We start from the raw sequence: 25,771 nt of genomic DNA on the forward strand, positions 1-25,771 counted from the left end.
CATGCTTTTGAAAATACTCCTCCATTATGTTAAGGTTTTCATTAGTGTCCTTCACAGAACTGATCCTTGATAATGGTCTTTCTTTAGATGGCATCTTTCTCTTTTCTTTGGCTGAATTTAAGATTATATCTTTGTCGGGGCGCCTGGGTGGCTCAGTGGGTTAAAGCCTCTGCCTTCTGCTCAGGTCATGATCCCAGGGTCCTGGGATCGAGCCCTGCATCGGGCTGTCTGCTCAGCAGGGAGCCTGCTTCCTCCTCTCTCTGCCTGCCTCTCTGCCTACTTGTGATCTGTCAAATAAATAAATAAAATCTTAAAAAAAAAAAAAGATTATATCTTTGTCTTTTGTGTTCTACAATACCACTAAAATATGTCTTTGGGCAATTTGTTTTTAATTTTATGTTTCTGTGTTTCATAAATATGGGAACTTTATAACTTTTACCTTTTTAGAAAGAATATTCCCAACATAAAATATTGTAATATTATGCTTCTTCCTCTATACTCTCTTTCTTGAAACTTCAATTATATGTATGTGAGACCTTTACATTAAGGTGTTATTGAACCTTAGATTGGTACAGAGAATAAAATGTAAACTATAAAGTTTTAATAAAACTTTATTTTTATAAAATAAAACTTTGGAGACTGAAAACGTCCATGTCCACCATAATACATTCTTAAATAAAACCAAGGTCATTGGAGGTGATGATGGTGGTTCTGAGTTAGGTCACTGGCAAAAGCTTGTGTTGATTTGTGAATATAAATATGATACCCCTCCCTATAATCTTGACAAACCTAGAGTGGACACTGAAGGAGAGCTAACAAGGAATGCTGTTTTGGTTCTGGCAGTGACATACTCAACCTTGACATCTACAAAATGTCTGAGCTTCCCTGAGCTGTCTGTTAAAGAATATGGGCATTCTCACTCTTTTCTTTTATCTAAAGAAAGACCAAGTGCTGTTAAAGGAACAGAATATTAGACAAGATGTATGCCAAACACCAAATTCTTACTATGAAGGCCATGTAGAATTTGTTTAAGACTAGATTCTCATGTTAGCAAGAATAAAAATAAAGTCAAACTTTATCTAAGATAAACCAATGTAATACACAAAGTAACAAACATATTAAAGACCAACTTTGCTCACAATTTTTTGACAAGATATTTCTATAGCACTAATGTTTAATTTTTATTGGTACCCTAAGTCAGTCCAAAATGACACCTCAATTTTTCCACATGTGCCAAACAAGGTAGGGCACTATCTTACAAATAAAGTTCTGTAAAATTGACAATACGTGCAAGTCCCCTGTTTAATTATTGTACCTATAAGTTTTATTAATATATTATCTTAGAAAGAAAATACAGGGTTTGAAGATTAGAATATTATATTTTTAATTTTTAAAATATAAAAAGATAAAATTGCATAAAAGAACATAAAATAATTTACTCACGTTAGTACAACATTGAAAACTTGGCATTACTGACATTTGGGGCTGGATAATTCCTTTTCGTTGGTGTGCTGGTTACTCTCCATATTCTAGGATGATTTGCTCCATCTCACCTCTACTTCCTAGACACAAGAAGCACTGATTCTCCATTTATGATAAAATTGTCTCCAGATACTATGAAATGTTCCCTTGAGGAAAACTGCCCCTGGTTGAGAATAACTGCATTAGTTTTACCAGGATTCTCCTACCTACCAATCTCCAACACCCCAGGAAAACACCTTAATTAATTCTTTTAGTGAACATCCAGAGTTTCTGCATGTAAGCAGCTTTTTTTTTCATGAAAGTACATTGTTCTTATTTCTTAAGCATATTTTTATTTAAATTTAATTAATTAACATATAATATATTATTGATTGTTTTTGTCACTTAATTAGCCTGCCCAAAACTTAAAGATTGCAAAGACATTATAAAAATTAGGGGGCTGTCATAACTTTTAATCTTTTAATAAACACTAATTTACATCCAACTTTTTGTTGTAAGTTTTAACATAAATAATTTTACAGATACATTGTGTTAAATGCATACATGTAATAGCGAGATAAATTGATGAAATGATGTTTCATTTGAAAGAGTATTTATATTTTAATTTTTTTGTGGATATTACCAAATTCCTCTGTAAATGTATCAATTTACACTCCTATCAACAATGTAGTTTCACAGAAAATAGTGTTTTAAGGTTGGTAGAGGTGGTGGTGGTGTTTTTGACCTTACTGTTTTTCTTCTATTTTGCTTTGATTTCTGAGGAGGAAAAAGGCAAAGGCATTGAATTAAACTGCCATACGCATACTGTAGTTCCTCTTATAAACTTTTTTCTTGGAAACCAACTGCAATAAAAGTTCCTGAAACTTTTGTGAAGTAATTTGGAAGACAGAATTATCTTTAGGGAGACTGAAGAAAGTGATAAAGTCCAAAATGACAAGGTCACCAGTCTCTGGAGATCTGATAAAATAGTCTTATACTCTATTTATCCGGTGAGAAAAGATGATAATCCAACTGGTCCTGACTCTTATTCACTACAAGGACAGTTCAAGCCAGGAATTTCAGAGTGATAAACCTATTAAGCATTTCATAGGCTTTCCTAGGACAGCGGAAACTTGTAAAGAAGGAAAAAGCATGCTTAATCATAGCTTCATTATAAGGATAGACTTTGATAGGTGAAATTTGTGATAACTTTCACCTTTGGAAAATATCTAATGAGTCATGGCAGTATTAATCTCCCATGGTAATTAAGATTAACTTTCATTTTTTTCCTTGCTGTTTTTGAGTGCTGTTTTATAAATGAGCCCAAGTGATCAGCATCTTCCTACCTTCTGTGAGGATTCAGTGATTATAAAAACTTCATAGAAATGTTTTTGCCCATATGCATTGTATGTAAGAAGACCATCACATGGGGCATCAGTTTGAAACTTAATTTCTCCTTCCTTCTCATCATGAATTTTTTCTATTTCCTTATTTCTTCCCTATTTCTTTAACTTGCCCAAACTTTCAACAAAGAAAAACTATTGGAAGAACTAACAAAAGACTTAATTGCTCAGAAATTGTGAGTTCATCAAGTTTACTTACATGATGTTTATTAACATCTAATACTTTCCCTGTTAGAATAAAACTATTCACTTTGTATTAAAATTAAAATATGATTACTATGCATGACCTGAAAGGTGTATAATACTGTGGTTACTGGAACTCTAAGAAGCAGTCTTCATTTTCATGTCTTTAAAATTTGAATGCAATTATTTATAAGTGATTTTGCTCTTTCAGATATGTCTCCCCAGCCAAGACAATATTAAAATCATCATGTAGTCAACATTAATGGCATATGAGAAACTCCAAAACTATGAACATGACTGAGTGCCTTTTATGTCTATAAATCTGAAACTACTTAGAAGGTCTAAAATTTATGGGTACTTTAGGTATTATAAATTTTTATCAACTGTGACCTTTAAAACTAAAGTTTTATTCATGTTATGTGCATTTTTACACAGCTTACCTAACTAAAACCAACTTTCTATATGAACTCTGATTGTCAGAGAACAACTCATTTGATAATCATACGTCCCAGAAGCCATCGCTTTGAGCTTAGTTCAAGGCCAGTTTGGGTTTATTAATGATAATTAATTGTTGGTCATCTATGGAAGAGGGAAAAGAAAAGATATAGCAACGTAAAAAAATATTCTTCTATATGTTCCTTGATGATTATTCCTTTTAGGAGGTCTTTCCAATCCAATCACCTTTGGGAAAATATTGTTGGAATGCTTTCTTCCTCCAAGAAAGAAGGAGTAAAGTTGAGTTAAGTTGGTTAATTTAAAAGTTGACTTTTATTAAATTAACAAAATTATTTTTGTGTATTTTGTTTTACTCATGCTGGTATATTTTGGCGAGGTTCTATAGTCTTGGTGGTTCACTTCTTCCATTAGAAGACATAGCACTTCCCTGTCCAGATTATGTTTAGACTTAATGTTAGTTTTTGATCTGGTGTCCAGAAAAGGAAGAAGATCTTGAGGGGGATCATTCTGCCTAGTAAAGTAGATTCCTTTACATTATCTTCAAGCAATGCAAAAGAAGTGCAAGTTTTTAATCAGGAAGAGAACATTTCCTTGGTCCAGGTGTTCAGGGAAAACTGAGGATTCAAAATTTTTGAGGGCATAAACCCAGATGCCCCCATCTCAAATATCTGGGTCCCACTTCTTCACAGTCAGGGTGCTCTTTCAAGACATAATCCTAGCAAATATCCAACTTGCTTATGTTGAGAATTTTACTGTCTCTGGAGCTCTACTATTCTTTATGCCTGTCCTAGGCCTGATTCTGATTTTTTTTCTGTCTTCTAGATGCCATATATGATAATCTATTTATGTCCATCACATTTAGCCTTTCTCAATTTTTTGTTTATTTAAAAAAGTTTGATGAATCAACCTCAGCCTTCCATTGTCTTAATCTAGTACATCCATTGTTGAGTAAGGAATATATAATTTCATTGTTTTCATATTATTACTTCCCTTTGATCTCTTGAATGGCTGAGATACTACACTTTCCAGACATTTTCTTTCACTGCTGTATTATACCAGTTAACCACAAGGGAAAGATGTAAGAACTGAACTGCTACCTTGTGCAAGGGCATAATCTGTGCTGCACCTACCAGCAGTAATAGGGTCCTCTTGTTGTCAACCACCAGCAGGTGATTCAACTTCAAAGTCCTTCTTAGATTCTTCATTTTAGGATTACTCTCAGTACCAACTATCACAAGTTAGGTTTCCTGGGAAACAGAGTCTGAGATGGTGATTTGCACATAAGTCATTTATTGAAGAGTGCTTTTAGGAATAATGCTTGTAAGGAAGTGAGAGAAGCAGGATTAGGCAGAAAAATAAATTGAACCATTAGTATCAAGAGAACCCACTGACCACACTGAGAACTCTGAAGCTGAGCTCTCTCTCTCTCTCCTTGCCTCTCCCTCACTCCCTTTCACACATACACTCAAATAGATTTACATTCTTAAACTCAATTGTCTTGTATAGAGGGAAAAAACATGGATTTGAGAGTTAGATTAATCTGTATGATACCTGCCTTTGTCTAGATTTACTTTTTTCATTTGAAAATTGATGTGACAATATATCTCTTGTGAGATAATTGCCAGAAATTGATGACATAGTGTAAAGCATTTGCCTAGACTGTGATCTAGTATAATGACTGGTCTTAAAAATATTGCTTTTCTTTACTTATCTCGTCCTCATTTTGCTTCTGTTTTTCATATCTATGGGCTATTTCATGTTTACAGTTATTTCTATGCCCAATTTTAGATAAAAAATATGTATTTGACTATCAAATTACATAACTTTTACTTGCAATATCAACAGCAAGTTGAATCAGGTTTCCTGAAGAATACCAGTCAATAACTAAACCTGGGGAATGCATAATTATCATAACAATTACATATGATTTGATGAAAAGGCAATGAGGTATGCACTTTAAGTGAGTAACAGAGGAGCAAGCGATTGCTTCTCAAATGTACTGACATTACTATACAGAATGATTATTGTTTTGTGTCTAGCAAATAGGCCTTACTGATACTAATTTCCAAACATTTTCCTATGGTAAATCTATGTTTACAATTTGAAGGGACTGTCTCACATTCTCTTTCTTCCCCTCTACTGACTCCACAGTAGCAGACATGTAATCCAGGCACAGCCAATTAGATACTTCTTTCCAAAGTGATTGGATGAAGGATGGTCCACAGCAAGACTTTCCCTAAGATTTATGATGTTAAACAAGAAAATATCTTTCACTCTTTGACTCACAAAGCAATAGAAATGTAGGGTTGGGGCTGTCAACTACCATTTTTTCTTCCATGTAGAAAAAGCCTTCCCTGGAAGGAAACTTGTGTGAAGAAGAAAGCATTCATTCTGAAGATGAAGAAAGATTCAAAAAACAACATTCAAAGTCTTGGATCCAACTGGGCCCTAATTCAAATCCACCTTTGGACTTTTCAATGACATGAGCTTAATCCTCCTCTTTTTAAAAAATTATTAAAACCTAGGTTCTATTACTTTCAACTAAAAGGGCCACAATAAAACACATAAAATCATTATTTCAATGTTATTGAACATTAACTAATTGGAGAATTGTATTTCTAATCATACTCTGTGCTATATCCTCATTATCTAGAATTATGCCTATCAAAGCATAGGCATTCACTAAGCATTAGTGGAATGAATTATGTTATTCACAAGCATAAAATTAGATTTCATGATGTTTAATACAATAAGGATGTGCATATATGGATGCATATATGGTATGTATATATACCTGTACTTGTGGTGTCTGAACATATATTCACTGGGGACAAAGGCACAATAAAACATAACAATTTTTCTTTAAAAATTTCTGACCACTTTCTACTTTTTAAAAATTAACATATAATGTATTATTTGTTTCAGGGGTATGGGACACTTTCTACTTCTTGAAGCAATTTAAATTTTCAACAAAAATGTTTCAAATATAATTGCTTAACATTATTACTGGCTGTACCAATGTTTTTGACATATAAGGGTATCTTGAATCCTCATTTTATGAAAAATAGTTTCCACACTTAAAAAAAAAAAAAGATCTCTTTATTTATTTTAGAGGGAGAGAGAGCATGTGTACATGCAGGGGAGGGGCGCAGGGAGAGGGAAAGAAGAAAACTCCACCATGAGATCATGACATAATCTGAAATCAAGAGTCTGAGATCCAACTGACTGAACCACCCAGGTGCCTCCAGTTCCCACACTTTATCAAAAATAGTTGTTTTGGGTATTTTTGTTTGAATTATGTAATTAAGGTTAAATTAAAATAATTTCTATGCTTTCATTAAGTGTCAATTTTTAAAATTTAATTTGTTTTTTTTTTTAGTATTCCAAGATTCATTGTTTATGAATTCATTGTTTATGATTCTTTGTTTAGCACCACAGCCAATGCTCCATGCAACATGTGCCCTCCTTAATACCCACCACCAGGTTCACCCAACTCCCCACTCTACTCCCCTCCAAAACCCTCAGTTTGTTTCTCATAATCCAGTCTCATGGTTTGTCTCTCCCTCTGATTTTCCCCAACTTATTTCTCCTCACCAATTCCCAATATCCTCCATGTTATTCCTTATGCTCCACAAGTAAGTGAAACTATATGATAATTGAGTCTCTCTGCTTGACTTATTTCACTTAGCATAATATCCTCCAATCCCGTCCATGTTGATACAAAACTTGGTACTCATCCTTTCTAATGGAGGCATAATATTCCATTGCATATATGGACCATATCTTCTTTATCCATTTGTCTGTTGAAGGACATCTTGGTTCTTTCCACATTTTGGCGACTGTGGCAATTGCTCCTATGAACATTGAGGTATGGATGGTCCTTCTTTTCACTACATCTGTATCTTTGAGGTAAATACCCAGTAGTGCAATTGCAGGGTAATAGGGTAGCTCTATTTTTAATTTCTTAAGGAATCTCCACACTCTTTTCCAAAGTGGCTGCACCAACTTGCATTCCCACCAAAAGTATAAGAGGGTTCCCCTTTTTCCATATCCTCTCCAACACTTGTTGTTTACTGTCTTGTTAATTTTGGCCATTCTAACTGGTGTAAGGTGGTGTCTCAATGTAGTTTTGATTTGAATCTCCCTGATGGCTAATGATGATGAACATTTTTTCATGTGTCTGTTAGCCATTGTATACCTTCTTTGGAGAAGTGTCTGTTCATGTCTTCTGCCCATTTTTGGACATGATTTTCTGTTTTGTGTGTGTTGAGTTTGAGCAGTTCTTTATAGATCTTGGATATCAGCCTTTTGTCTATAGTGTCTTTTGCAAATATCTTCGCCCTTTCCATGGGATGCCTTTTTGTTTTGTTGAAATAACTCTTAAAAATTTGAAGCCATATAATACTTTGGAGGATAATGAAAATTGCCATGGATAATAAATAAGAAGCAAGTTAGTAAGCATCTCTAAAGATATTATCAAGGCACTTTAAGAATGAAAATGAAAGTTATCTGTAGAATATCTAAATAGAAAAAACATTTAATTTTCTTTTGACAGGTATTATATTCTATTTTTACAAATTGGAGGTTTTTCCACTTAAAATATTTGTTAATCAATTGATGTAATTATATATTACAAACATAAATTATGTTAGAAACACCTTAATGCTTTTTCCTCATTTTATTTTATTTTATTTTATTTTATTTTCAGTGTTGCAAAATTCATTTTTTATGCACCATACCCAGTGCTCCTTGCAATACATGCCCTCCTTAATACCCATGACCAGGATCACCCAATCCCCTCCCCAAAACCCTCAGTTTGATTCTCAGAATCCACAGTCTCTCATGGTTTGTGTCCCTGTCCGATTTCCCTATCTCACTTCTCTCCATCTCCCAATGTCCTCAGTGTTAATGTTTTTAAAGGCTAAAGAAATGTTTTAAGAAAAATTTATATGAGTCCCACTTGAAAAACCATTTAGTGTACTCATTTTAAAATAACATATGCTTTTAAATAACTTGTATATTAAGAAACACAATTGATGCCTCTCCAGTGCATTCGGAAAACTTATAGGAAAACTAACAGTATCTGATGAGAAAGAAATCTTGTCACACACAAACCTTGATCACCAATGAGCTACAAACTTGATCTGGGAACCTGTGCAACATTTACAGGGTTTACAACTTCCTATTTTTCGCTTGGTCATTCCTTCTACTTTATTATCTGGCCTCTCCAATAGACTCTAACTTTCAAATAAAAAGAATGATTGATATAATAGCAGCTCAAATTTTCAGTCTTAGAGACTGTTTAATTCGTTTATGGATTTAAGCAGAAACATAACTATTTTCTGAACTTCAGATTCTCTTCTACTTAAGTAGGAATTATGAACACTTTTGAATGTGTTAGGGTAAAATACTTTGAGGTTATACTATCCAAATGTTATAGTAATGACTCAAAACTTAGTATTAAGTTACTGTAAGAATTTGTGCTTATATTTTATTGAAAACTAAGTAACAATATGATCATTTGATAATACTGAAAGTGGAGCTTATGCATATATTAAATGTATTAATACAGTTCATTTGTTTCATTGTATTCACCATAGGTGAGACCAGGAAAAGAATATCCATCAAAGAAGTAAAGAATTGACATGGTTAGATGACTTATGAATTGGATACTTGTTATTTCAACATCAGCAAGAGAAGGTGAGTTAAGAACTAGCTTTTGTTTTGTTTATTTTTCTGGTTACTACTGTTCATGTAATTACTCCTAGTAATTAACTCATAACCCAATCCAATTTCCTAGAAAGAAAAAAAAATGTGTTACCCAAAGTGGTAAATTTATCTTATTTTCACCTCTGTTAGTGTTCAATGTGTGATATGTTGTTTTTCAGAAATCTAGAAGAAAAACATAAACTAATGCTATTTTACCCAAGAATTTTGTCTTCCTCTACCCAAATGAAATATTTGAATTAATATTTATCTCAGTATATGATTCCACATTTCATTCAATAATTTAATATTACCTTTCAACTTTTTAATTGAGATCATCCATGAAAAAATAGTGATGTAGTACCTATATTCTATTTTTTTCATAGAAGCAATTGTTTCTAGTTGTTAATTATATCAAAATATCATTTTTGAATGCCTATAGCACTAATTAATAACAGAATAAATTTAATAAAAACTCATCTGTGTTACTCAGTTCTTATGTTATTTTGAGGATAACTAAAGCCATTGTGCTTTTAGATATAATGTATTTAGCTAAACAAACTTTCATTTGATTCCAGAGTCAGACCAGTGAGTTTTAATATAGAATGCGGCCATGTAATTCCTTTAGGAAATTTCTAATCATTGTCTTTATATGTGATTACTAGGAAGTTAATAATGAATTTTGCATCCTAAATAATGTAGACTAACTTTAAATTTCTGTTTGGGATTGAAATATGTTAGCTATGAATTATTTATAGTAGACATAGGGAAGCAGCTTGAAAATTACACTTTGATTACCTGTGTGGAACATTATTTTGTTTTTATATTTACAATAACCCCATGTCTGGAGGTAAGTAAAGATGACTTAAACCTCAAATAAGCTCACTGTCCCATTCTGATTATTCTGGAAATATTTTTATCTCTTATTGTAAGTCATTATATAACTTTCTTCAAATCTCTATACAGTGTATTTAAACCTGTCTTCCATGCTTAACTAAAAGTTGCAATGTACAGTAGTTATTTGTTCTAAAAAATTATTTTACTGATATATACTTCCCTCTTTATTTTTGTTTCATTATGATTGAATCTTCTTGTTCTTTGATTTCTCTGTTGCCTAAAACCACTAACCTAGTTTACTCTCTGCTTACATTGTAGGCTTTGGAATCTGAGTTGTTTTTTGACTTCTGATCTTATTACCCAAGCCCTAAACTCTGAATTCTTTGGTAATGATGCTCTCATTTGAAGTGATGTCAGGACCCAGGTACTGATCTCGTAAGTAGTTCTTATCCAGTTTCAGAAAAATCTACCTTGAATATCTGTAATTGAAAAACCAGAATTAGAAAGAATTATAATAAGACATATTGTAAAAGCATGAGAACTATACAAGATCATAGCTTGAAATAATATTGTGATTAACCATGAATATTCATGCATGTTCACTTTGAAATTATGAAGCAATGAAACTTGCTTTTTTGTTTTTGTTTTTTGTTTGTTTACAGAATTACAATAAAAGAACAGCATTTTAGACCAAGACTAAACAGAAACATTAAGATAGATATTGATCATCAATGCTACATTGAAATACTAAGAAAGAAAAACTGATACTTAACTCCAGAGCCATAATCTAGTTACATATATATATATTTCAAATATACTGGCACATTTATATTTTATGATATTTTAATAAATTGTATATAATAATCATTATATAAGTTTAGTCTTTTCAGCTGAATTTTAGTTTTGATTAAAAAGTAACTGGCATAAAGGTCTTATGTTGGTATTATAATGACTAGGTTCTGGAAGAGGAATCTATAACCAACATTTGCCTTGGTTCTTCCCTTTTCTTCATTGGGAAACAAGTTAGGAGTATCTCTTAAATAAAAATCATCTAATGTGATGGGATAACCTGAGAGCATGTGCAAACTTCAAGGGAGAGTTAAATCTTTAAAGTTCCCACTACTGAAGAATAATGAATTGATAAGATTCCTCAGATAATGTGGTAATCTACAATAAAGGTGCAACACATTTCCAGGACTAATACTAAGGTCCTACACTTCCTATACCTGCTTGGCTGACAGCTATTCTGATTGAAAATACCTCTGTTGGGCGCCTGGGTGGCTCAGTGGGTTAAGCCGCTGCCTTCGGCTTGGGTCGTGATCTCAGGGTCTTGGGATCGAGTCCCGCATCGGGCTCTCTGCTCAGCGGGGAGCCTGCTTCCTCCTCTCTCTCTCTCTGCCTGCCTCTCTGCCTACTTGTAATCTCTCTCTGTCAAATAAATAAATAAAATAAAATAAAAAATACCTCTGTCATCTAGGCTATTAAAATTTTTGGATATCACACCTATGTTTCAAAAAAATCAACTTCTTAATGTATCTGTTAAATAAATTATATATATAGATATATATATATCATACATAATACATAGTAAAATATTAAAAATTTATTTTAAATATATGTATATATTTAAGAAGACATGTAAAAGGATATTCATTGTACTAATTCCTTTTTTAAAAGTTTTTGTTTAAATTCCAGGTAGTTAACATACAGTGTAATATTAGTTTCAGGTGTACAATGTAGTGATTCTTTATAAAATCAGAAATTGCAATTAAGAACAAACATCTGTAGGCTTAAAAAAAGAAATTTTGATGGGAGCAATTATGTTGCATAAATTTTGTTTGGAAACTGGAACATTCAGCTACCAACTGCTACTTCCAGGAGCTACTGTAAATGGAGGCTAGCTGGCTGGTCCACTGATACAGGTAAGGCTATATAGTAGCATTTCCACAATCCATCATTCAGCCTTTAGGTATTCAGCCTGGGAAGTCTGTGGTATCAACCCTTCCACAAGTGAATATGCTCTGAGGAATTCAGTGGCTAATCCCACAAAGAAGGAGATAAATAAACCAGAATGGCACTTTATACATTCACGAAGACTGAGATATCTGGCAGGATAAACAGCACCTTTCATGTCCTTTGATTCTCCCTCCTGATGAGTAAATCAACATAAGGTGACCAAATTATAGGTCAGACGACTGATCTGTGTGCTTTGGATTAAAACAAGGGTCACATAGTAGTTTACGAATATTTAACATATGACTCATAACTTAATTTTTTTTTTTTTTTTTGCTTGAAAGAATTTCTTGCCCAAACAGCTGACACTAGTCCTTACAATTTGCCACATGTTCCCTTTCCAGAACTGTAGAAACATATGCATATTCTACTATTTGGGTCTCTTTAAAAATGAAAATAATTACAAAATCATATAGATAACTTCTTTTTTTTAATAGCTCAAAATTGCCTTAAAAAAAAATTTTATTTATTTGACAGAGAGAGACACAGTAAGAGAGGAAACACAAGCAGTGGGAGAGGGAGAAGGCTTTTTGGTGAGCAGGGAGCCCGATGTGGGGCTTGAAAACAGGACCCTGGGATCATGACCTGAGATGAAGGCAGACACTTATGACTGAGCCACCCAGGCACCCCTCAAAGTTACCTTGAATATATTTTGATATATTTAAAAATATCCGTGTGTGTGTATGTGTGTGTGTGTGTGTGTGTGTGTGTGTGTACACACCTGGTCTCAGGATAAATCTTCGTCAACCGGGCTCTGCTTGGGAACAATTTATATGCTCATTTAAGATTCATTCAACAAACTCATATCGCCTGCCATGTTAGGCATTGGAGAGACAAAACTAACCAGTGCTGGCTTTCAAAAATTGAAGGCTCAGGGAAAAGAAGGGTAAGCACATAGACATTTCTAATTTCCAATCATAATTGCTGTAGTGATTAAAACATAATCAGTCGAATCACAGGAGAAAAAAACAAAACCATCTGAGACTTAGAAAAGAATTTCTAGAGAACGAAGAATTTGAGCTGCCCTGAAGAGGAAGTAGGCATTTGCAAGTTGATTATCAAAAGGAGCAGGCTTTGAGTAAAAGGTAATATAATGCACAAAGAAGAGCTTCCCAATATAGAAGACTCTAGCTTTCCTTATGATATTTGAAAATACCCCACTCTCAGTAACACTCCAATACTAAACCTCTAAAGTGAACCTGTATGTTGAAATGAGGACTGTCATCTTTCATACTTACTCATTTTTATATCTGGGGATGATTTTTTCAGCTTTGTAACATAATTTTGAAGGTTTACTTTATTTAGAGTTTTAGTCTATAGTGGAATCACTATAACCAGAGAAGCTCATATCTGACTCTTATGGGCTAATTGGGAAGTTTGATACAATTTGGATTCCTACTTTATTGCTCTATCAAAGCAAATTCTGTATCGTTGGTAACATTGGCCTTCAGGCTATGAGAGCTATAATAACCCATCATTGATTTATTTGGTGTTGAGTGTGCATATTTTAAATTTTAATAAAAATGCCACATTTCTACTGTTTCAAAATCCTTCATAACTTGGGTCAGGGTATTACTAATTTTATGTTTTCTAACACTTTAATGTTTAGCCATGCTCAGCTTCCGCCTTCCCTTCTCCACCTGCCAATTTTTACAGCAAAGCATACATTATATCATTGGCCTTTTTCTCAAAGTGATATGCAACTTTTAGAAAATGTATAAAATCTTATGATGAAAAAACATTTTATACCTGAATCTCTGCCATTCCACTATGTTGTAAACATTACTAATATTAGAAATTGATGAAAATAAGAATTACACTCCATTAGCAGGAAGAACCTTTTTTAAAATAAACGTTGTTTTGTTCACGTCAAAAACTTCGAAACAGTGTTAAAAAGGTCAGGTTAGCAATCTTTGAGAAGTGCTTGTGACCAATATTTTGTAAAGAATGTTTTAAGAAGCTTTATGTCACACCAGAGTTTGGCTTAAGAACTGTGTTTGTACTATCATTTATTCTACTTTTTATCTTCTACCATCAAAAAAAAAAAAAAATTCTCACCTGAAAGACCTTTAACAATGCCAAGAATTTGGAGTAACTAAGTGGTCAATTAACTGTCTAGACCACAGTAATGCTATAACATACATTCCCTTACCCCTTCTGAGCCCCACCAAATGTCATGCTCATTTAATAGCTTAATACTGATTGAATCACACTTTTTACCCAGCTCCTGTTCTATATACTTTCATTCCTTTTTGCAACCTTTGGCAATCACTGAAATAAATGTTTCCCTCCTGTATTCTATTATGCAATTTTGTTAATTTTTTACTAAAACTTGTGTCAAAGTCTGATTTTTAGTGCAGTGAGTCGGTTTCTTAAAAACCTTCAGTAAATAGGAATTCTGGAAGACAGTTACTCCTTCTCACATCTTCCTTTGTTTAAAGCCTTAAACCTAGTAAGCAGTAAATAAATACTTGAGAGGCAGTAAAATGAGGTGGATATAAACTCTGGTTTGGAATCCAGCCAGAGATAAATTTCATTCTTGATCCTACTATTTAGCAACAATTAAATATTGGTCAGTTTCTTAACCTCCTCTTTTAGGGAGAAAATCATTAATGGGAAAATTAACAGTTATCTCACAGACATGTTTTATTGATTAACTGATTAATGATTAACTGTTACCATGTTTGTTGATTACTGCAGGACTTGACACACAGTTCTCTATGAATATTGGCTAACGGTCTTTACTTCAATTGATATTTGGTGATTTAAATTGCAAAAGAAATGTAGGCAGTCCAAATTATTCCTCATGAAGACTTTAAACTTTGGTGATTTCTGAATAAAAACAATGTTTGTGTGAAATTGTATGTTTTTCTGTAATAATGAAGGCATGTTCCAAGAAAATATTTGTGTGTATCATTTTACAACAATTATTAGTACCAAAAAAGCTGATGGGAAACATATTTATAAGACACTTTAAGAAACTTTTGGGCTACCAATGGGAATCATCAAGCATCTTATCCACATGAAGACCCAGGACCTACTGTGTGTTATTCTACTCAATTATCTAGCCCTGGCCATAATAATTAAACCTTCTGAAGGAAAAGGGAATAAAAAGAATGTTCTAGTGTTTGACTGTTGGGAGATACCCTGCCTAAGGGTATAATCAGAGACCTGCAAGTTTAATCTAGCATTATCTTAGTATTAAGGATAAGCATTTATTTTTCCAAGCAGTCAATTATAATGATAAAGTTATGAAATTAGGTAGTTTCGTCCAGTGTTTCTATCTTAGATGATTTCAAAATCATCTTCTGTGGAATTTGGGGACTCTATCAGGAAAAGACATGCAGCGATCCGCTAATTTTTTCTGACGCTGACAATAGTGTTTTCTTGAACCCTATTAGAGATAATATGTGTGACTAAAGGAAAGGTGTGATTTCCCTGTAACAAGCTGACTTTTTAAAAAGAAGGTACAAAAACTTGTTTATGTCCTAAAATGAATGAAAACAGCGCGTACAAACTTCTAGTCATGCTTTCAAAATCAAAATCTGGTTTTGTTCTCAAAATTTCAAGGGAACTTGTTTTAAATCTCAACACACAATTTGCAAACGTCTTACATCTTAATAGGTGTTATTTTCATTTGGAATTCAGGCTTTTGTGGTTATTTGTTGATCCTTGATTTGTATTGCCTTGTTTTCTTTTCTCTTCAATTCTTTGTGTTAAAACTATTCAAAGTTAATTTTTATCTATTTATTTTTTAATTTTTATTTTTTAAAGGGAGAGGCAGGAAGAAGGTAGAGAGAGAATCCTAAACAGGATCTATACCCAGCTTGGAGCCTAATGTGGGGCTTGATCTCAAAACCCTGTCATCATGATCTGAACCAAAATCAAGACTTGGAGGTTTAACTAACTGAGTCACCCAGGTGCCCCAAAGTTAGCTTTCAATGATCTGAATTGAAACATAACCAAATATTAAATCCACAAACTATGATAATATTCTTCTCAATTTTAGCTATTGGTTAAGTAAAATATGAACAGTGTGAATACAAGAGCTCTAAAAAGAAATAATTATTCTTCTTTAGCCATAAGCAAAATGAGACTTACAATTCAAAATTTGCTTCAAAATGCAAACGTGGTAAGTGATAGAGATGGGATTGACTTCTCTCCATGTATTGCAAGGCCTGAAATCTTGATTACAACAGATACTATAAAAAAAGCACTATAAAAATTGTTTTCTGAGCTAACAACACATAAATTGCTCTGCTAAGTTTTCAAATGACAATACATGGGAAAAAAAATGAAAACAAAAACAAGAAAGGTGAAGCACATGAACTCTACAGTGTTACCCAACAGGGCAATCCATTTGCAAAAATAATTACTGGGAATTTGGATATGAAACAGGGCTGTTTTGAATTATGATCAAATGTTCTTCCCCTAAGCCATACCTGTAGTCGCAATTCTAGTTTTTATTCTCTCCGTCTCTCCCTCCTTCTTTCTTTCTTTCTTTCTTTTTTTCTTCTTTCTCCTTTCTTAATTTTTAACCTTATGAATGTAATAATGCCCTCACCATGCTATAAATAAATCCATGGGCTAAAAATAAATGTGGATTTATATTTACATTAACAATGTCATTGCATATAATTTACTTTCATTTAATAAATTAAGTGCCTGATAACTTTAAGATGTCTCATGAAATCATGGTAGAATCTATTGATTTTTAAAATTCAAATTTGCTTAAAGTAATCAAGTGAAGACAAATACACTTATAAAAGGAAAATGAAAATTTCCAGACCCTCAATAATGATAAAGCACTGAATTTCATACAGCAACCAAAAGTTCAGAAAAACTGTTGATCATTCTATGGAGGTATTTTGTGTAGAAATATATTAATTCTAGACCAAAGGAAGGAGCCTTAAGCCAGGGAATACAGGTAGCTCTTAGCAGCTAAAAAGTCAAGAAAATGCATTTTCCCCCCAGAGCCTCCAGGAGTCAACACTACTGACACCTTAACTTTATTCCAGAGAAACTGATATTGTTATTACAACCATTAATTGTTCAAGGCATTAAATCATGGTAATTTATTACAACCCCCAAAGGAAACTAATGTAGTCTGATAAAACCATCATTGATAAAGGTCTACATTTTTATTCCAAGGGAAGCAAAGTGAATCGATATTACCACTGTGTAACTATTTTGTAAATTCAACCTGGATTTATAGCACAAGATCCAGGGATTCCAATTCTAAATACTTACCCAGAGAAATCCTTAAACAAATGAAGAAATATGTATGTATGAGAAGCTTCAAAATTTATTGTTCAAGTAGTAAATAACAAAGAATGCATGAAATAGCCAAATAAGAGAATGGATAAATAAATAATTGATATATTCAAATAATCCAATGATGAATAGCATTAGAAGGAATGAGAGCAGCTACTCACACCAAATCGATTATGTCTTAGAAATATGTGAAGTGGAAAAAACATCCCTCAGATAAATAGCATCACCACTTTTTATAAATTTCAAAGGCAAGACAAAAGCAAGATAATATTTTTAAAATCCAATATGGTGGTTTAATACAATGGTTCTCCAAGGAAAAGCAAGAGAATATGAACAAGGAGGAGCTCAGAGATAGCTTCAAATCTGACAGTGTGATTACTCTTAGGAAGGATAGGGAATTCACAGATGTGATGGCTTTATTGAGGTACCAGCATGGCGAGGCTATAGTCGGTCCCCCGTTATTCAGTCAAAAACTAATTTGGGTGTTTCTCTGGAGGCATTTTGCAGATATAGTTAAATCCCATAACCAGGTGACTTTAAGGGAAATTATTTAGGATAATCCAGGTGGACCCAAATGAATCTACAGAAAAACCTTAAAACCAGGGTTGAGTTTTCCTGAGAAAGAATATAGTCTCCCTGTTCCTGTAGAGTTCTATTCTGCTCATTATTTTCCCTTCCCAACTGCCTCTCCTCTCCACTCCCTCTTTATAGATGCTATATTATTTTCTTATTCTATGATTTGTATATAAAGATCATAATCATTTTTGGAGCAGAGTCAAGGGTCAATCTCTAAGTATGTTTCATTTTTATTTTATTTACTATTATTATTTAGATAACCAGATCATGCAAAAATGAATCCTGGTTCAAAATGAAGGGTTTCATAACATTTTGTAACAATTATTGATAAAAAATTAAAAAATTAGGATAATCTCAAGGTTCTGAAAGAATATTTAAACTCATTTTGTTTTAGATCCATAAAGCATTACACAATATGCCTTGCATATAAGCTCTCATCCAAAAAAAAAGTGAGTTTGATTGTAGAACATTTGTAATTCACAGGTGTCTGGCCAGTCCAATCTTACTGTCTATTAAATAAAACATACGACGATGACACAGATATCTCAACTGCAAACACACACATGCACAGAATAGAATTCTAAAGGTGAGTTTTGTCTCCCGTCATTACACTGCACTTATATTTGCTGGGAGCTGCAGTGGAGCCTCAGCACTTACCCTCCACCTGATTTCTGACACCTGCTTTCAGGAATGGCAAACTAATGCTGGAAAATACTAGTTCGAAAGCACTCAAGGAGTCAGAATGGATCAGCTACTACAGTAGCTTCCAGAGGAGGAGGAAAAGGAAAATAAGCCCGAGTTGTAAAAATTGCACAAATGAGAGCAGCTTTTTTGTAGGATGAGGGAAGTTAGATGGATTAATGACTTGAACTTTTGGCAACAATTGCCTTCTGCAGCAGGTGAGAAGAGAGGAGAATAGGAGCACGAGTAGAAGGAAGATTAGGTAGAGAGAGTGTCTGTGTTGTGACACCAGGATCATCTCTGACTTTCTTTGGATGTATCACCTTGGGCAAGTTAACCTCAGAATTGGACTCCCACTCTGGAAAATAGGATCTCCATTATAGGCAGTGGTGGCTTTAGACGTTCTACATCAGAGGGGTTTGCATGGCAACTTAATAGCAAGTGGAGAAGGGAATGGAAAGTTCCCTTAAAGTTCCAAAATAAGCATAATTTCCACTTAGATTCTACTTTATGTTGTTATATGACTCGCAATAGCACTGCAGTGGTGAATGAGGCAATGCACATAGCACTGTGTTGTCATATCATTAACACTTTGTAAACTGTAGCAGTAATCATTAATATTAATTATTAATAAGTCCATCAGAGGACTTTCCTCCTTTCTTTATTTCTATATTGATAATTGTTAATTTTCATGATATCTGTGAGATGTTCATAACTTAAAACAGATGACTTTATTTCATTTTAATTTGACTTAAATTTATATTATGTAATACATCTAAATAATGAGATGACTTAATATTTCTGTTTATAAAGATTTCACTAATACATTTATAAAGGTTTAGCTTTTAGTATTTTTCTGAGTGGAAAGCAAAAATCATATCGAGTTTCCTTTAGAGCAAAAAAATGCTGAACTAACTTAAAAACAAAATTAATAGTGCTTTTAAAGACAATTATAAATCACTTCCACAGTCTCCATTATACACATTATATAAACACTAAATAAGTCAATATTGCATGCAAAAAAAAAAAAAGCCTATATATTTATTCTAGGCACATGGCCATATTCATATTTTGCTGCTTTTCATCTTCAATATTCCCACATGACTATAAATGATCATTTTGTTAATTTAAAGTGTTGCTATTTCTAACATTTCTCATACATTCAATAAAACAATGAGACAAGCTGGGCCAGAAACACATTACCTCTGGAAAATCATTTCAATACCGTGCAAGCTCATCAGTGATAGAGTAACTAAGGTGGTTATTGAAGTTATCGTTTACAACACAACAAATAGGCAAAAACATTCCAAACTGAAAATGGACTCAATGTATAGGGAGGTAATTATCATCATCATCATCATCTTAATAATAATAATGTAATAAATCATACTTCACATGGAAAGGAATATATGTTTTCCATGATTTATGCAGGCTGGCTGAATTTAGGTAAAGCCATTAACTTGGAAGATTAAAAGCATCATGGGTAGTGAACTATGAAATGTGGTTCTCATGAAGGCAATAGCATTGAAAAACTTTATCATAGTGAAACTAGCTCTCTTTAGAAATGTGCTATAAAATTCTTAAATGAACAAACCACGTTAATTATAAAGTAAGATTATCACCATGTTTTTCTAGAGGTGTAGTTTAGCACAAATTAAAACAAACAGGATAAAATTATTTCTTTTTCTATTCTTATATACTGAATTCAAGCTCTAGAATTTTAAGTTCGTTATACGGGAATTGATCAAATGTATTTGCTGTTCCCTAAAAATATCATTATACTTGCTTAAAACTTAATTTCTCACCTTATTAACTTTCATCCCTATTTTAGATTTCTAGTATATTCACTTTCCTCTCTAGCCTTCTTGCTCGTGCCATGCAATTCATCCTCTTGCTATTCAACTAATAAGGCTAATACAACTAAGACTTACATAGCATACTTCTGGGTCAGGCATAACTCTAAACATATCACAAAGACTAGTTTATTTAATGCTCACAATAATCCTAAGGGGTAGTTTAGTATTATCCCTATTTCATAAAGAAAATTGAAATTAAAACAGACACTATATTATTTGCCAAAGATCACAAGCTGGGCTGTGCGTAAGTAACAGATCTAGGATTTTTATTTACTTTTATTTTTAGAAGTATCAGTATGAATTTAGTGTAGTTTAACTATCCAGTGTTCATTCATCAACATCTCATGTCCACTCTTGGTTTTTATACAGTCTGATTTTTTTTCCCTTTGCAAATGGATCATTTTGAAGCAAATCTAAGACTTTATTATAAATATTTCTGTATGTGTCTCTGAAATATAAGGAGAATTTCTTAAGCATAACAAGAATGCCATTGTTAAAGCTCCAAATTAGCAACTATTCCTCAAAATCCAGTCCCTATTTAAATTTCCATGGTTGTACTCTTCCATTGGATTATTTGAATCAGGATCTAAACAAGGGGCAAATAGTCCATATGATTATTTTAATTTATAATTTAAATTTTAAATTTCTTTTCATTTATAGATTCTCTTCTTTTCTTATTTCCACTGGCTCTTTATTTAATATAAAAAGCAGAATTTGTTCTGTGGAGTTCTATAAATTCTGAATTTTGCTGATGGCATCCTTGTGATGTCATTTAATATGTTCCTCCTGTCTCCTGTATTCCCTATAAACTGCTAGTTACATCTAGAGATTTAACATGATTGTGTGTGTGTGTGTGTGTGTGTGTGTGTGTGTGTATGGTTTGGTTTGGTTTAAAAACATGTGCTCTTGGGGCGCCTGGGTGGCTCAGTTGGTTAAAGCCTCTGCTTTCGGCTCAGGTCATAATCCCGGGGTTCTGGGATCGAGCCCCACGTCGGGCTCTCTGCTCAGCGGGGATCCTGCTTCCACTTCTCTCTCTGCCTGCCTCTCTGCCTACTTGTGATCTCTGTCTGTCAAATAAATAAATAAAATATTAAAAAAAAAAAATAAAAACATGTGCTCTTAATATTCACAGCTTGATGGCCCCACCTCTGAGAATCCTTCCGGTATACCACAGGCCATCACAGAACCTTAGTCCTCTGTTATCCGTCATAGGATACTGACTTTGTATGTAATTTTTGGTGACATTTATCATATCTAGAGAGTATGGAATTATTTATCACTGTATCTTATCAATAATAGTTTGATACAAAGTGATGTGTTTTTACATGTGTCTAGCCACTATCTGATGTATAAGAAGAGAGTATAACAAATATTTGTTGGTGGGGGAGGGGGATGTGCAAAGGATTGACAGAAATGGAGATGCTTAAAAACTGCATATCATCTAGGCAAGGAGGGATTAGGGCTATAGATTGAGTGTTGCCATTTTAAAATATCAGCTACAGAAAAACTCAGGACCCGAATTCTGTATCCCCAGCAAATTATCATGTATTTTTGACATGTTAAAAGAAAAGAATAAAATAAAAACTGTCAGGTTTCTTTTATTGTAAAGAGTAGAAATTAACTTTAGATAATTTAAGAAATAGGAAATACAAATACAGAGCCCCAAGAAGGGAGCTCTTCATGAGGGTGGGGATAGCACTATTGGAAATGGGAAGATATGGAGCTGAGAGACAGTAGCACCAAGAGTATTTGGAACAATACTCTTGTATTGCGGAACAAATACAACAAACTCTTATATTCTACATTCTTTGCCACACTGCTCAAGACTCAATTTCCAGGAGGGAATCATCAAGTCATAAAAACTTGGTCTCATTTCCAATCTTGGACTAGAGAAGGGCAAAATCCCTGACTTACTGTCTCACTGGATTGCATCCTGTAGAAAAGAGACAATTACTCCAAAGCAAAAGTGCTGCTCTTAAGAAGGAAAACTATATTTTCAAATTCCTCTGTAAAATTCCCAGAGCTACCAATATTTCCAAAATATTTCTGAAGCGCCTACACTGTGAATATAGTCAAGAGCTAGACAAATATGTAGTTTGTCCTGATGAAGTTAATACAAAGTACGGGTGTGGTAATCGTTCCCAAAAGTCAAGTAGAGAATGCTATAAAAGCATACAACAGGAGTAACTAACTCAAGTTGGGTATTCAGAGAAGGCCTTGCTGAAGGATATACGTATAACCTAAGTCCTGAAAGGTGAGTAAGGGTGGCGTAAAGACTGGGGTGGGGGGTGGGGGTAAAGTGCATATGAGGGTGAAGTAACAAAATGCGCCCGACAGTCCTCAGGCAAGACAATGAGTGTCCATTAGCCAAGAGAGAAGCTCAATATAGATATAGTGAAGAAAGAGATCAGCTGAGAAATGCAACCAAAGACCTCAAGAAGAGCCAGGCCAGGAAGAATCCTCTGAGGATTTTGGATTTGTGTAAATGACAAGGGAGCATTATCATAGGGCTTTAAATAGTGATGTGGCTTTTGAATTTTATAACAGTCTCTCTGGTGGTAATACGAAGAATGGCTTGGATGGAGCACAGGTCAAAATAGGAAGACAAATTCTACCAGTGGTCATAGGAATTGAGAGAAATGGATCAAAATAAAAAATACAAAAAATAGAAGGAACAGAAGAGATTTAAAGGATGGTCATGGGTGAGCAGGAAAACAAAACAAAACAAAACAAACAACAACAACAAAAGAACAAGAAGTTTTCGCATTTCTGGCCTGAGGAGCTTGGTAGAAGGCAAGTCTATTCATTGAAGGGTGCCCTGAAGTAAGAGCAGGGGTTCTGTAGAAGACAGAACATTCTGTCTTGATTGGGTTAGCCTGAGGTACTTGTGAACCAAGTAGGGTTGCCAAGTAAGGATTTGAAATATAAATCAGAGCCCAGGAGAGATGTTCATGCTATAAATACGGAGTGAGGGGATATTGGTGTACAGAGGTAGTTGAAGATACAGTGTAGATGTACATGAGGGGAAATGTACAAAGGGACAAGAAAAGAAGAACTTTGGGCAGAGACCTGAAGAACAACCATTTAAATTTGATGACAGGTTTAAGAGGTGACAAGAGACTGAGAAAGGCAAGCAAAGAAAAAATTTAATAGCATGGGGTATGATGAATATTAAGGAGAGAGAAATTTAAAGATGGATGAAGTGTCAGCAGTACTGAAGGTTTCTTGGAACCTGCTTAGGTGGGTCTGCTTCTCTCTCTCCCTCTGCCCCTCCCCACCACCTGTGCTGTGCCCACATGGTCTCTTTCTCTCAAATAAGTAAATAAAATCTTTAAAAAAATTATCAGGTAGATTTAATTACATAAAAGTAATTGGTAGTCTATGTGAGGAAAATTCAGGTGATTGTTGGTGATGGAAGCCAAGTGGGAGAAAGGTAGGGGGTTAGATGTCAGGAAATAAGGATAATACATATAAAAAAAAACTTGTTTTAGGTGATTGGACTATAAAAAGGATGCAAGAAAAGCAGATGACAAGGGAGGAAAATGGGTATTTGGGACTTCAGAAGGTATTATTGGTTGTTTATCATATTAAATTAGTTCCTTTCAATGGGCAAGATACTAAAATTGAATTATTTTTCTATGCAATGAGTCATTTTGTTTATATCAGCAGTCATCAACTGTGGCAACCCAGAAGAGCAACCCAAAACTGGGATTGCATATGCCATCTTTTGCACACAATTCTTCAGACAGCTATTCTAAATAGTAATAGTTTTGGCCCTTGTTACGATACCTAAGGCTGAATCTGGACTCAGCAAGAAAGAGCGCCATGATTGATTGGTCATGTCTGCCATTTGCTCAGAAGTAGAGACAGATCCTGCCAAATACTTGCTGACAGCAGGCTAAAATCTTCACCTGGTAGCATAATCTTCCTAAAGCATGATTACTTGATAATCAAGTCAAAATAATTTTGGTATAAATTTTCTTTATGCCTCAAATCCCATTTGTTCTCAATGTAATATTTCATATATTTATAATACATGATCTATTTATTATTATTTTTTTAATCTAATGGTATTGTCTCTTCGTATTTTGACAGTATATTTGAGCAGAGTTGTCTGGATTTGTAATTACGTTTTTAAAAACTCAGTAATTTGCACAGTAGTTGAAATATTTACATGCAATAGTTTTGTTAACATTAACTTTTCAACATTAGCAATAAGTGTATACTATTCAAATAAATATGCTACTTCTCTGAAAAACAGCTGATTGCAACACATTGCAATTTTGTTCCAATGTTGTCACTAAGAGAAATGCATCTTTGCAGATCATCTGAGATTCAGCCTGTGAACACAAACCTTGCCTGAACTGCAGATTACATCCACCTCATTGTCAGTATAGAAAAGGGGTCTAAATATGTGAGCTTTATTTCCTCACAGGTGAAGAATTACGGCAGCAAAAGAAAGGCATTGGAGGAATAAGCAAAGCATCAATTTTAAGACAAAGCATTCAACCTGAGTATTAAATCTGAAAGGATCAGAGTAGAAAAGAAAGAAAAGATGTAGGAAGAGACCCCAGACTATCAATTATTTGGGTTGGAATTTTCCTTTGCCTTGAAATGGCAGATGTACCCCAGGGGTCATATTCAATCACCCCGAGAACACTACAGCTGGACTTCATTGGCAAGATGACTAATAGACAATTAGAGCACAATAGAGGCCATTTATTTTTCTGACCATGTCTTGAATTTGCCAGTCAGTTGAATCTTTAGAGGAAAAAACTCACTGTTTAGTTAGTTTTTTCGGTAGTTATACCTTCTCAGTAACAGCTTTTTATTACCTAAATATCTCCCACTCCAACATTAAAGTGTTATATTATGAAGAACAGCCTATGAAAGAAAGTTAATTTTTAAAAGATATGCATTTTTAAAATGTATTAGAGCAGAAATGACTTATCTCAATTGATTATTTCAAATACTATTAGAACACTATCACAAACAAATGCTACTCTTCATATAGTTTCACGAGATGTTGCAGTTTTTAGGAGCATCTCCTTCAGTATGGTTTTATTTTTAATAAAAGCTAGATATTGAAAAAGATTTGGCTATAATTTAAATGCATGTATGGTACAACAAAGCTCTAGGAAAAATGACTTATCACATGGATAGAAACACACACACAAAAAAAAAGAAAGAAAGAAAAGAAAAGAAAAACAAGGTTTTATTGAAATTTGAAGAAACCAATTATTTAAATGGAACAGTGTTATTGTATGAATATAGGCCTAAGTAAAACAGATTTTATTCATAATCTGCTGTTGGTATTTTTGTAAT

The sequence above is a fragment of the Mustela nigripes genome, chromosome 3, assembly GCF_022355385.1.
Source record: "Mustela nigripes isolate SB6536 chromosome 3, MUSNIG.SB6536, whole genome shotgun sequence".
Taxonomy (NCBI): Eukaryota; Metazoa; Chordata; class Mammalia; order Carnivora; family Mustelidae; genus Mustela; species Mustela nigripes.